A 13402-nucleotide genomic window follows, 5' to 3' on the forward strand; every position below is an offset into this window, starting at 1 on the left:
AGTGCTTGGAATATGTCCACTTTGAGAATCAGGTGCTCAACATTAAAAGTTTATATTTATTTACTTATTTATGGCATTTTAATTCACATTAAACATGAATTAGGGTGTTTTGTGGCTCTACATGAGAATTGTGATGATATGATCCCTTGTTTCATATTGTTGACAGTCTGTATTTTCCGTATGGGTGGTATATTGGTGTATTAGGTCTGCCCAGTGTAATATTTATGGTACAGTAAGGTTCTGAGTGTGTTTTTGCACAAAGTTGTGCATAGTGTTTTGCAGTTGAGCGATTGTGGTTAGTTTATGCTTTGAGCAACCACTTTATTCTTTGACATATGATACATAGCTAATATCTAAATTTAATAAAAGGTATTAATTGTGACTTTTATTTTTATTTATTTATTTTTTCTGCGTGTTATCAGACAATTATGGATTTAAGCTCCACCCCCGACCCCACCCCCTTTAGCCTCCCCAAACAGTTTGGCCACCGACCGCCTATGAAGACACTGGTAAGTTACCGAAGCTCCAAGCCCCAGCAAACGCTCTCGACCAAGCCAAATTAAAAATTCATAGCGAAAGCTTCCTGAAAAAATCGAACTTTAAGCAATCTCTTCAACGTTACCAAAGAAGGTTCCAATCTTAGAAAATTGGGTAGTTGGTTCCAAATTGAGGAGCCAGCCACACTACACATGGAAGTGCGCATGGAAACCAAGGAAACCTGGCAGAGGGACGTCACCACCAAAAGATATTGCTGTGCCGACTGAAGGGTTCAAAAAGGGTTATAAGGTATCAGGAAGCGTGCCAAAAATAGGGGACAACCAGACAAAGCTTCGTCACCCTCTTATCACGTCACCCTCTTATCGCCATGCATATCTCCCTGTCCCTCATCCACCCGGCTCTCCCTGTCTCTCACCTAACCCACCCCACCCTCATCCTGTGAGACTGTCACTGGAATGCTTTGATGTTTCACTTATATATACTGTCATCTAGCAACATTTGCTTATTTCTGATCTGATGAAGAAGGGCTACCTTCGAAAGCTAATCAAAAAATGTATTAAGTTTGTCCAATAAAAAAGGCATCATCTTATTTTCTCTTCTATGTTTTATTTTATTTCTATTGATCACCTTTAAAAGTGGACTAACACGGCTACCACATCTCATCACTTTATGATAAAGCTTCAAATTGAAATTGCCCAGCTCCTTTCTTCTTTAACCTTTTCCAACTCAAATGTAACGTTCCTCCTTCCTCCAAACTCTTCTGCCTGTCTATTTAAAATGTACCCCCTTCTCACTTTCCATCCCTCAATCTCTCTCTCTTTTGGCTTTTCAATGTAAGCCACATTGAGCCTGCAAATCGGTGGGAAAATGTGGGATACAAATGCTACAAATAAAAAAAAAAAAATCACAGTCCATTTCCCAATCCGCCTTAAAATTAGCTATATAAGACCAGCTAAAAGCCTTTTTATTTCAACAAACCTTTTGATGCTGTATGATTTTGTTCTGTAATGATTTGTAAGAATTATTCATTTCTGTCATTATAATGGTTTTATTATGAATGTTATTATTGGAGTGTTGGTCTTAGTTATATGTAGATTTTATTATTATTGAGCGCCATTTTTGTAAACCATCCACAATAGTAGATAGTGCGGGTTATATATATTTTTTTTCTTAATTAATTAATTAAACGTCCCCAGAACCTTCTATATATAACCCATCCCGGCCAGTTTCAGCATCCAGTAAAACTACCATTCTAATTAACAGCTTTACTCAACAAATTATTTGATGTGGAAGTAATGTTTTCATTCCCTACGGGATTGGTCTAAATCTCAATTAAACCCCTGAGCCTCCCAGTTCTGTAACACACAAGCATGCAGACAAAACTGAACTGGAAACCCCCAAGAAATCCCGACTTTATAAGCAGTGCAATACTAGGAAGAGAAGCAGAGGTGCATTTTTCCTGTGCTCTGCAAAATACAGAAATAGAAAAGATGCACATTTCCCAAAGCTGACATAGTTCAATTCCTAAAAATAAAACTCTCTTTCTTCCTTAACATTTTATTTTTCAATTCAAGTTCTAAGCTGTTTTTCTACTTTCCTTGTGTCATTCTTCTCCTTATTTATTTAGATTTTGCTCACCCCTTTTTCAGTAGTAGCTCAAGGTGAGTTACATTCAGGTACTCTGGATATTACTCTGTCCCAGGAGGGCTCACAATCTAAGTTTGTACCTGAGGCAATGGAGGGTTAAGTGACTTGCCCAAGATCACAAGGAGCAACAGTGGGGTTCAAACCGGCCACCTCTGGCTTGCAAGACCAGTGCTCTAACCACTAGGCCACTCCTCCACTACAGCAACATTCCATGTAGAATCTCAAATAGTAGCAACAGAATCTCCACTAGTAGCAACATTCTATGTTCCAGTGCACTATCGACTAGGCTACTCCTCCGCTAGCAATATTCCATGTAGAAGCCTGTCCTTGCAGATCAGCAATGCGGCTGCGCAGGCTTCTGTTTCTGTGAGTCTGACATCAGACTCACAGAAACAGAAGCCTGCGCGGCCGCATCGCTGATCTGCAAGGGCAGGCTTCTACATGGAATGTTGCTAGTGGAATAGCAACATTCCATATAGAATCTCAAATAGTAGCAACAGAATCTAACACTATTGTTTATTGATTTTACTCACACCTTTTTAAGTAGTAGTTCAAGGTGTGTTACATTCAGGTACTCTGGATATTTCTCTGTCCCAGGAGGGCTCACAATCTAATTTTGTACCTGAGGCAACAGAGGGTTAAGTGACTTGCCGAAGATCACAAGGAGCAGCAGTGGGATTTGAACTGGCCACCTCTAGATTGCAGGACTGGTGCTCTAACCACTAGGCCACTCCTCCACTAGCAACATTCCATCTAGAACCTCAAATAGTAGCAGCATTCCAGAATATCAACAAGTGGCTACATTCCATGTAGAATCTTCAATAGTAGCAACATTCCATATATTTATTTATTTAGATTTTGCTTACACCTTTTCAGTAGTAGCTGAAGGTGAGTTACATTCAGGTACCCTGGGTATTTCTCTGTCCCAGGAGGACTCACAATCTAAGTTTGTACCTGAGGCAATGGAGGGTTAAGTGACTTGCCCAAGATCACAAGGAGCAGCAGTGGGATTTGAACCAGCCACCTCTGAATTGCAAGACTGGTGCTCTAGCCACTAAGCCACTCTTCAGCTCTTTTGTGTCTCCCGTTTCTTCTCTCTCCTGCTGTCTTCTTCCCTTCCTTCTCCACATCTGTCTGACATTGATCTTCCCCCACCTTTTTTCTCATTTCTGTCTTCTCTGCTCATTTTACCAATCTCAGTCCTTGATCTCCCCCATTTCACCTCTAGCCTACCTACCAGCTTTCAATCTCCCACTTTTACCCTTTTTCCAACCCCCTACCTCTCTCTCTCTCTCTCTCTCAGTGGCGTTCCTAGGGGGGGGGCGGTAGGTGCGGTCCGTCCCGGGTGCACGCCGCTGGGGGGGTGCCATGCGCGCCTGTCCTCCGTTGTTCCATGCTTCTTCTCTGCCCCGGAACAGGGGGTCCGCGCTGCATCCGGGGGGCGGGGCACATCAGCGATCCGCCCCGGGTGTCAGCCCCCTAAGGAACGCCACTGCTCTCTCTCTCTCACTCTCTCCTATTCTCACTCCTTTTCACCTTTTCACTCACTTCCTAGTCCCCCTTATTTACCTTCCCTAGACTTATTCCCTCATAACTCCAACTGCTTCCCTGAAACTCAACCCCTCCTAACACCCCAGGTCCTTTATTTTCTGTTACCCTCTACCCAGCTTCCACTGCTCCTTGTTCAATGTCTCCCTTGTCCCATTTCCACATTGCTTTCTGCCCTTCCACAGTCCTCCTGCCTCTTTACACTGCTTCTCGGCTTCCAAAGTTTTCACACCATCTCTCTATGCCAGACACTAAACAGCGTTCCAAGTTGGGCACCATGAATAGGGCATAAGTCCGGGATCCACACTGAACTTTTAGGTGAGAAGATTTAAACCAACTAAAACCAGGTGTAAATCCCTGCACCTAAATTAGGTTCAGGTCCCTTAAATTCTATAACACTGGAGTGGAGGAGTGGCCTAATGATTAGTGTAGCAGGTTGCAGACCTGGGGAACTGGGTTCAATTCCTGCTGCTACCTGATGGTCAACAGTGGGTTGAGATCCTGGAGAACCAGGTTCAATTCCTTCTGCAGCTGTGTGTGACCCTGAGTTAGTCACTCAACCCAAGGTGAGCCCACTAGGGACAGACCAAGTACCTGTAAAAAAAATGAAACTGTAAACTTAACTGAATGAAGTGTGCCCATGCTCTTCCCATGGTCACACTCCCTGTTCGGTTGCATGCTAAGAGGGAAATGGGATGTGATATTCTGCCTTTCTGTGGTTTTTGCAACTACATTCAAAGTGTTTACATAGTATATGCAGTGGTGTAGCTAGGGGAGGGCGCAGGGGGAGCGGTTGCTCCCCCAAACAGACTTTTAGAAAAAATGGCGCCTATGCGCCTCCGCCGCATGCCAATATCGTTCTCTACCTCCGTCCTCTTCCCTCCCTTGTGAGCTTCTCCTGTCTCTTCTGCCTCTCCCATCCTCGTGGCCGATTTTACAGCCCTGAAGCGTTCTCCTTCCGGCACCAGCAATTCAGATAGTCAGCCTTCTTGCCAGCGTTGGGGCCTCTCCTCAGGCGCGTCCCACCTCTGCGGAAAACAGGACGTTGCATTACAGTAGGCGGGATGCGCCTGAGGAGAGGCCCAGATGCTGGCAAGAAGGCTGACTATCTGAATCGCCGGTGCCGAACGGAGAACGCTTCAGGGCACTGAAAATGACCACGCGGACTGTAGAGAGGCTGTGGGCGAAAGATGCAAGACTCGGGGAGGGGTGGAGAAGGGAGAAAGAGCTACCCAAGGAGGTTTTAATAGGAGTGGAAGTGAGTCCTATTGTAAGCAAGGAAGCCGGTTTAGTTAATCTGTTTCCACTTCCCCGCGCAGCCGTCATTGCCGTTCACTCGAAACAAAGCAAGCAAACATATGAGCTGCTGCCTCCACCTTGTCATTTTGTATTGTTAGTCCATCTGTAGCAAGTCTAAAGCTGTTTCAGTTAGATAGGCAGTGCCTTAAAAGCGGGAGGAGAAAAGAAATAACAATTGAATATCACTAAAACAGCTTCAAAAAATATTGTAGCCGGTAGAAACCGCAATTATACGGTCTGTGCTAGAGCCGGTGGTGGGAGGCCGCGGCGGGGCGGGGATAGTGCTGGGCAGACTTATACGCTCTGTGCTCTGAAAAAGACAGGTACAAATCAAGGTAAGGTATACACAAAAAATGGCACATGTGAGTTTATCTTGTTGGGCAGACTGGGTGGACCGTGCAGGTCTTTTTCTGCCGTCATCTACTATGTTACTTCTGTTCTCATTCTTAATTCTTATTTGCTTGTCATATAAGTTATTTCTCACGTAGGTTTTAGGTAATAAAGAGTGTGAAACAGGTGACTTTCCTGACATTTCAACTGAATTGAACTGACCCTATGTCAGGAAGTATTTTTTCACAGAGAGAGTGGTGGATACTTGGAATGCCCTCCCGCGGGAGGTGGTGGAAATGAAAACGGTAACGGAATTCAAACATGCGTGGGATAAGCATAAAGGAATCCTTTGCCGAAGGAATGGATCCTCAGGAGCTTAGTCAAGATCGGGAGGCGGGGCTGGTGGTAGGGAGGCGGGGATAGTGCTGGGAAGACTTGTACGGTCTGTGTCAGAGCCGGTGGTGGGAGGCGGGACTGGTAGTTGGGAGGCGAGGATAGTGCTGGGCAGACTTATACAGTCTGTGCCAGAGCTGGTGGAGGGAGGCGGGGTTGGTGGTTGGGAGGCGGGGATAGGGCTGGCCAGACTTATACGGTCTGTGCCAGAGCTGGTGGTGGGAGGCGGGGTTGGTGGTTGGGAGGCGGGGATAGGGCTGGCCAGACTTATACGGTCTGTGCCAGAGCCGGTGGTGGGAGGCAGGGATAGTGCTGGGCAGACTTATAGGGTCTGTGCCAGAGCTGGTGATTGGGAGGCGGGGTTGGTGGTTGGGAGGCGGGGATAGGGCTGGCCAGACTTATACAGTCTGTGCACTGAAGAGGACAGTACAAATAAAAAAGTAGCACATATGAATTTATCTTCTTGGGCAGACTGGATGGACCGTGCAGGTCTTTTTCTGCCGTCATCTACTATGTTATTATTATAAACTCTATAGGTTGAGCTCATTTTTCTTCACTCTTCTTGTTCTATACAATACAGATGTCCAGATTTCAGCGAGGATATCCTGTTTCCTGATGGGTTCATCTTAACTGTTGTTGTAATCTGCCTTGGGAAGCCTGGTGTTATAAAGTTGATGGAATATATTGAAATTAAATGAAAGAAGAATTAAACTCTCCTTTCATTGGGGCACGTGGAATCACATCATCTCTTTTGTAGAACTTTCTTTTAGATACACAAATGGATTATTCTGTTTTGAACGGGTTTCAGGGGCAAGTGGTTTTATAAGTCAAAATAAAAAAGAAATATTTTGTTTCTCCGTCCCTGCCCCATTCCTGCAGATTCTGTCCCCATCCCCGTGGACTCTGTCCTCATCTGCAGAAGCCTCACTTATGATTTTACTTTTAAATCTTTTTATTAAAGTATGAAAAGGAACAATATGCAAGCAGCTATAATAACCCTCCTCACCACCACCCTCTACCCTTCCAACCCCCACAACAGCTGGCTTCTACTACCCCAAGGAATCCTAATCCACCCTGTATGCCCTAGAGGGGAGAAATATGCCCTATGAAGCACTGTTGTGATTTTTTAATCTGTGGATGAATAAGAAGTCATCAACAATCTTAGGATTCAGTCTAGCTCTCCTGTCTTCCACAGTCCCTCCTGCAACAGAAGATGTCTTCTTAGAAGATGTGCTGGTAGCAGGAATGTACAGGATCCCCCATGCAAATTTTGCTAGCTGCGGTCAACATGTTTGCTTGTTTTTCCAAAAAAAAAAATCAAAATATCTTTGTAGGCATCACTCCAACATAAACAACAGTCCAGTTTATTAACAGGCTTCAAAGTAGAAAATGACACGGGGACAACGTTTGTCCCCGTCCCCATGAGCTCTGTCCCCATCCCCGCCCCGTCCCCACGAGTCCCCATCCCCATGTCATTCTCTACTGCCAAAGGCGATCCTAGCTGTCACCCAGTCAGCTACTACCAGCCCCACTAAATAAATACCCTTAAGCAACAGACCCTGCTCTGTGGAGCTTAAATCCGGTTAAGTCAAACAGGGAGGGTACTTATCACAGCAAATGTGGTTAAAGTGACCAAGGTTATGATCAGGGAGAAGCAGGGGTCCATGGGAAACGCTGCAAAAAAATGATAAAAAGAACCCCAATAATAATTGTTTTAATTATGAAACACTTCCTAAACCTAGGTCTGCAAGACATCCTTGATGTTTTAAATCACATTAAACCTAGAAACACTGCAATAAGACACCTTCGCTGTAGATGCAAGCGAAAGAAATCTTACCTGTGTACCACATGCTTAATGGGGAGGAAATTTAAGAATAGAGGTGACATTGAACTGGGTAGAAACAGCTGCTGCTGCCTTTAGACAGGTTTCACTTTCAGCACAGAGAATGAGGTGAAGTTTATGTTATGTATATGAGAGAGAGAGCACACCTTGGGCAGACTGGATGGACCGTACAGGTCTTTATCTGTCGTCATTTACTATGTTACTACTACTATTTAGCATTTCTATAGCGCTACAAGGCGTACGCAGCCCCGCACAAACATAGAAGAAAGACAGTCCCTGCTCAAAGAGCTTACAATCTAATAGACAAAAAATAAAGTAAGCAAATCAAATCAATTAATGTGTACAGGAAGGAGGAGACCTTGGGGTCATGACCTTGGGGTCATCTTTGACTCTTCTCTCTCCTTCTCTGCTCATATCCAGCAGATTGCCAAGACCTGTCGTTTCTTTCTTTACAACATCCGTAAAATCCGCCCCTTTCTTTCCGAGCACTCTACCAAAACCCTCATCCACACCCTTGTCACCTCTCGTTTAGACTACTGCAATCTGCTTCTTGCTGGCCTCCCACTTAGTCACCTCTCCCCTCTCCAGTCGGTTCAAAACTCTGCTGCCCGTCTCATCTTCCGCCAGGGTCGCTTTACTCATACTACCCCTCTCCTCAAGACCCTTCACTGGCTCCCTATTCGTTTTCGCATCCTGTTCAAACTTCTTCTACTAACCTATAAATGTACTCACTCTGCTGCTCCCCAGTATCTCTCCACACTCGTCCTTCCCTACACCCCTTCCCGTGCACTCCGCTCCATGGATAAATCCTTCTTATCTGTTCCCTTCTCCGCTACTGCCAACTCCAGACTTCACGCCTTCTGTCTCGCTGCACCCTACGCCTGGAATAAACTTCCTGAGCCCCTACGTCTTGCCCCATCCTTGGCCACGTTTAAATCTAGACTGAAAGCCCACCTCTTTAACATTGCTTTTGACTCGTAACCACTCGCCTCCACCTACCCTCCTCTCTTCCTTCCCGTTCACATTAATTGATTTGATTTGTTTACTTTATTTTTTGTCTATTAGATTGTAAGCTCTTTGAGCAGGGACTATCTTTCTTCTATGTTTGTGCAGCGCTACGTATGCCTTGTAGCGCTTTAAAAATGCTAAATAGTAGTAGTAATAGTAGTAGGGTAGGTGGAGGCGAGTGGTTACAAGTGGTTACGAGTCAAAAGCAATGTTAAATAGGTGGGCTTTCAGTCTAGATTTAAAGGTGGCCAAGGATGGGGCAAGACGTAGGGGCTCAGGAAGTTTATTTCAGGCGTAGGGTGCAGCGAGACAGAAGGCGCGAAGTCTGGAGTTGGCAGTAGTGGAGAAGGGACTGTCCCAGCAAGGGCAGGGGAACTAATGAGTAAGATTCATCTGCTACTGTCACTAGAACTGGGGTCGAATGAAGTGTCTATGATCTGCCTGTAAAAAAAATACCTAATCCCACCGTACTTTTCCTATATGTCATCCACAGATGAGAAGCAAGATGGGAGATGGCTTAATGGCTCAATTCATACCTGTTTCAGAACCACTTAATGGACAGGTCTGGGGCAGAGAAGCAGAAAGTACAGTAATACCTCGGTTTTTGTCGATAATCCGTCCGAACACAAATCGGCGAAATCCGAAACCGACGAAAACCGAGGCAATTATTTCCATATGAATCAATGCGCGAGGTGATGCTCACACAATGAGAAACGACGCCACACTGAGCAGGAGAACGCGTGGGTCGCCCTTTGCTTTCGCAAAATTAGCAGCGAGGTCACGTGGGCATGCCAACGAAATCCGAGGCAACTGACGAAATCCGAGACAAATGTTTAGTGGAAAAAAAATCGATGAAAACCGAAACCGACGATAACCGAAGTCAACGAAAACCGAGGTATTACTGTAATACCTCAAGCGAATAATGCAGCAACAAGCCAGCCACAAGAGACCACTCACGTGTACCAGGCAGAGCTCTTGGTGCTGAAACAGGGAGGATTTCAGGTGCGGTAGATGGAGCTGGGAGTGCACAGTGCAGTTAAGGAGGTGTGAGGGAGAGGGAAAGGGAACGGCACTTGATATACCGCCTTTCTGTGGGTTTTGCAATTACATTCAGAGCTCACTCCCATCTCTGAGACTGCACCTGCTGCTCTTAAAGGGACAGGATGCAGGAAGCTGCCTGCCCCTCCTCCAGGGCTCTCTCAGTAGATGCAGGTCAGAGAAAGAGATCCTCTATCTGGGGGTGTCTTCAGAAACAGGACATTCTGGGATGGGGAAGGGGGCTGCATAATTCTTAGTCCCCCATTATGTCTGCTTTATGTGCCTTAACTGTTCACCCTCCTCTCCACCCCAGTTTTCCTTGTTTCCAGAGGATGTCATAAGTACATAAGTAAAGACCAAAGGTCCATCGAGCCCAGCATCCTGTCCCCCACAGTGGCCAATCCAGGTCAAGGGCACCTGGCAAGCTACCCAAAGGTACAAACATTTTATACATGTCATCTGATTTAGCTTGCAACGGCAAAGATTAAAAACATATTTGGCAGAAATTTAAAGCTGAATTCTTTGGCCCTGCTCTTACCCTAGGCTACTCCATAAGAATAGCCATAATGCGTCAGACTAATGCTCCATCTAGCCCAGTATCCTGTTTTCAACAGTGGACAATCCAGGCCACAAGTACCTGGCAGAAACCCAATTAATAAAGCATTCCGTGCTACCAATCCCAGGGTAAGCAGTGGCTTCCCCCATGTCTATCTCAATAACAGACTATGGACTTTTCCTCCAGGAACTCGTCCAAACCTTTTTTTTTAAACCCAGATATGGTAACAGCTGTTAACCTATCCTCCGGCAACGAATTCCAGAGCTTAACTATCCTTTGAGCTTAACTATCTTCCAATGCCCACCCTCCCCGCCCTCTACCCTGCTGTGTCTTACCATCACGTTTTGTTTTAATCTAAAGCAACCACTAAAACCAGTGAGCCTGCAGTCCAAACACCCAGGCAAGCCCTCTAGAGCTAGACATCCCCAAAACAGGCAGTACCAACCACCAGCAGTCTTCTGGCACCAACCCAGTTGTTGGCTGAGGTGCTGTAGCCTGTTTCTTCGTTATGAATATTGTATCTTTCACTTTTCTCTTTGTCTAGCTTCGGTTCCTCTGACTCTACATTTTATCCCAGTCCGTTGTCACCTTCTTTGTCTCTCATCTCATGTTCCCCGTTCATGCCCACCCCAGCTTCCATAGCTGCTGCTATTCCTGTCTGGGAGGAGTGCAGTCAAATAGAAGCTGAAATTTAGAAAACTTTCTCTACCTGAAACTACTAAAAAAGAGTTATGGGTTGTTATTTTTTTTTTATTTGAGGTGCTCCTTTAATTTTTCCACGTTCTCCTTACTACAAGTCCCCTCACCGGAAGTTAAGGAAAACTTCTCTCCTTCAATTACTCGATCTTCCCATTATCAGCATTTCAAAACTGAAACATTTGGTACAGGACACAGGCAGAACCTAACTGCATTTTCTATCGTTGTGCTCACTGAAAACTGTCACTGGTTTTGGAATCAAATGTAAAACCTCACTGGATATGTCACTTGCTTAAAGTATATAGGGGCAAATTACTAAATCCTGCTGAAATCTTAAATTTTACTACTGGAGTACTGATCTACATTGGCCCAGACCTGATACAAAGTTTCACACACTACGCACACGTCAAAATCTTTCTTTTTTTTTCCTGCATGGCTGCAGAATTGGTAATGACCATATTACCATATACTTTAATGTGGTGTGTGATCATGGTTTCTGCATGAGTTAACACCTGTGCTGAAATCCTTTCTGCATTGCTCAGCTAGTTACTTTCACGCAGGGGCGTAGCTACTATGGGGCCACGGGGGCCTGGGCCCCCGTAGATTTGGCCCTGGACCCCCCTGCCGATGACCCTCTCAACCCCCCCCTCCCGCCGCCAAACCGCCATCAACCCGCCATCGCCATCTGCTACCTTTGCTGGCGGGGGACCCCAACCCCCGCCAGCCGAAGTCTTCTTCCTTCGTTTTGATTCTGAGTCTGATGTCCTGCACGTGTACGTGCAGGACGTCAGACTCAGAAACAAAACGAAGGAAGAAGACTTCGGCTGGCGGGGGTTGGGGTCCCCCGCCAGCAAAGGTAGGCGACGGCGGGCAGGTGGGTTGTCGGCGGGGGGGGGGTCAAAGTTGTTGGTGGCGGTGGTGCTGGCGGCGGTGGTAGTGGGGGGTGTCGGAAATGGCGGCGGCGGCAGCGGCGGCGGCAGCGCCAGCGGGGGGTTCGGCAATGGCGGGGGGGGCTAAAATGTGCCCCCTCACCTCGGGCTCTGGACCCCCTCCCGCTGAAGTCTGGCTACGCCCCTGCTTTCATGTTAAACCCATGGTAACCGCGTGGTTAGCCTTATGGTAGCTTTCTGCATTGGCCCCTGAGGGATATATCTAGCCTAGGTCCGGGCTACTCAATTCCGGTCCTCGAAGTCCACAGGCAGGCCAGGTTTTCAAGACATCCACATTGCATATGCATGAACGAGATCTGCATGCACTAACTCTTTGGTATACAAATCTCTCTCATGCATATTCAGTGTGGATATCCCGAAAACCTGGCCTGTCTATCGATTTCAAGGACCAGAAATGAGTAGCCCTGACCTGGGTGGAGATAGCAATAAGGGATTTACTTGTTGTCCTCCCCAAGAGTGTAAATGAGAAAAAAAACAGTTGGAAAACTATGAACTCCTTGACTGGAAGCAGAAGGATGCACCTGGGAGACAGGAGCGTAGCCACAGGTGGGTCTGGGCTGGCCTAGGCCCCCTCCTCTTTCACCTCAGGCCCACCCAGCAGCAACACACCATTGATATAGCTGACAGGGTTTCCCAAGCCCCATCAAATGAAGACATCCAGAGTCCGCCATCTTTCCCCCCGAAAAAGCGTGACAGTTAGCAGCAGCACTGTGAGCTGCCAATGCTGACCCAGCAGGCATGCTCAGTTCTCACACATGCTCAGTTCATGCATGAAAACTGGTATTGGAGGCTCCAAAGTTTGCTGCTGCTGACTGCTGCGCTTTTCTGAGTGAGGGCAGAGGGCTCCAGGTGTCTTCAGCTGGCGGGGCTTGAGAATCCTCACCCGCTAACCTATCACTAGAGACCCAAGCGAAGTCCACCATAAAGAAAATGTTTTTAGCAATGTGCAAACTTAAACGCGTGAAACCATTCTTTCCGAGGGAAATATTCCGCAACCTGATACAGTCAATGGTACTAAGTCAGGCTGACTACTGTAATGGAATCTATGCGGGATGCAAAGATCAAATCATAAAGAAACTTCAAACCGCCCAAAACACAGCAGCCAGACTAATATTTGGAAAAACGCGTTTTGACAGCGCCAAACCACTACGAGAAAAACTGCATTGCCTACCAATCAAAGAACGCATCGTTTTCAAAATCTGCACGACTGTTCACAAAATAATTTACGGTGAAGCACCGGGATACATGACAGACATCATCGACCTGCCAGTCAGAAACACCACAAAGTCTACATGATCATACCTAAACCGCCACTACCCAAGCCACAAAGGACTCAAATACAAATCCATCTATGCAACCAGCTTTTCCTATTTAAGCGCACAACTATGGAATGCAGTGGCGTAGGAAGGGGGGGCGGTGGGGCGGTTCGCCCCGGGTGCACACCGCTGGGGGGGTGTCAGCTCTGCTGGTTCCCTGCTCTCTCTGCCCCGGAACAGGTTATGTCCGGGGCAGAGACAGCAGGGAACCAGCAGAGCCAACGCAGCTCCCAGCGACATGCACTCAGGGCGAAGCGGCCCTCCCGCCCGTCCCCTTTGG

General features: G+C 46.5%; 1 protein-coding gene across 1 annotated transcript in view; it reads right to left on the minus strand.

The window, feature by feature from the left end:
* GDPD4 (glycerophosphodiester phosphodiesterase domain containing 4) overlaps positions 1–13402 on the minus strand; it is an 83572-nt gene that overhangs the window by 53859 nt on the left and 16311 nt on the right. The gene's annotated exons all lie outside the window — the stretch shown is intronic.

The sequence above is a fragment of the Microcaecilia unicolor genome, chromosome 4, assembly GCF_901765095.1.
Source record: "Microcaecilia unicolor chromosome 4, aMicUni1.1, whole genome shotgun sequence".
NCBI classification, from domain to species: domain Eukaryota; kingdom Metazoa; phylum Chordata; class Amphibia; order Gymnophiona; family Siphonopidae; genus Microcaecilia; species Microcaecilia unicolor.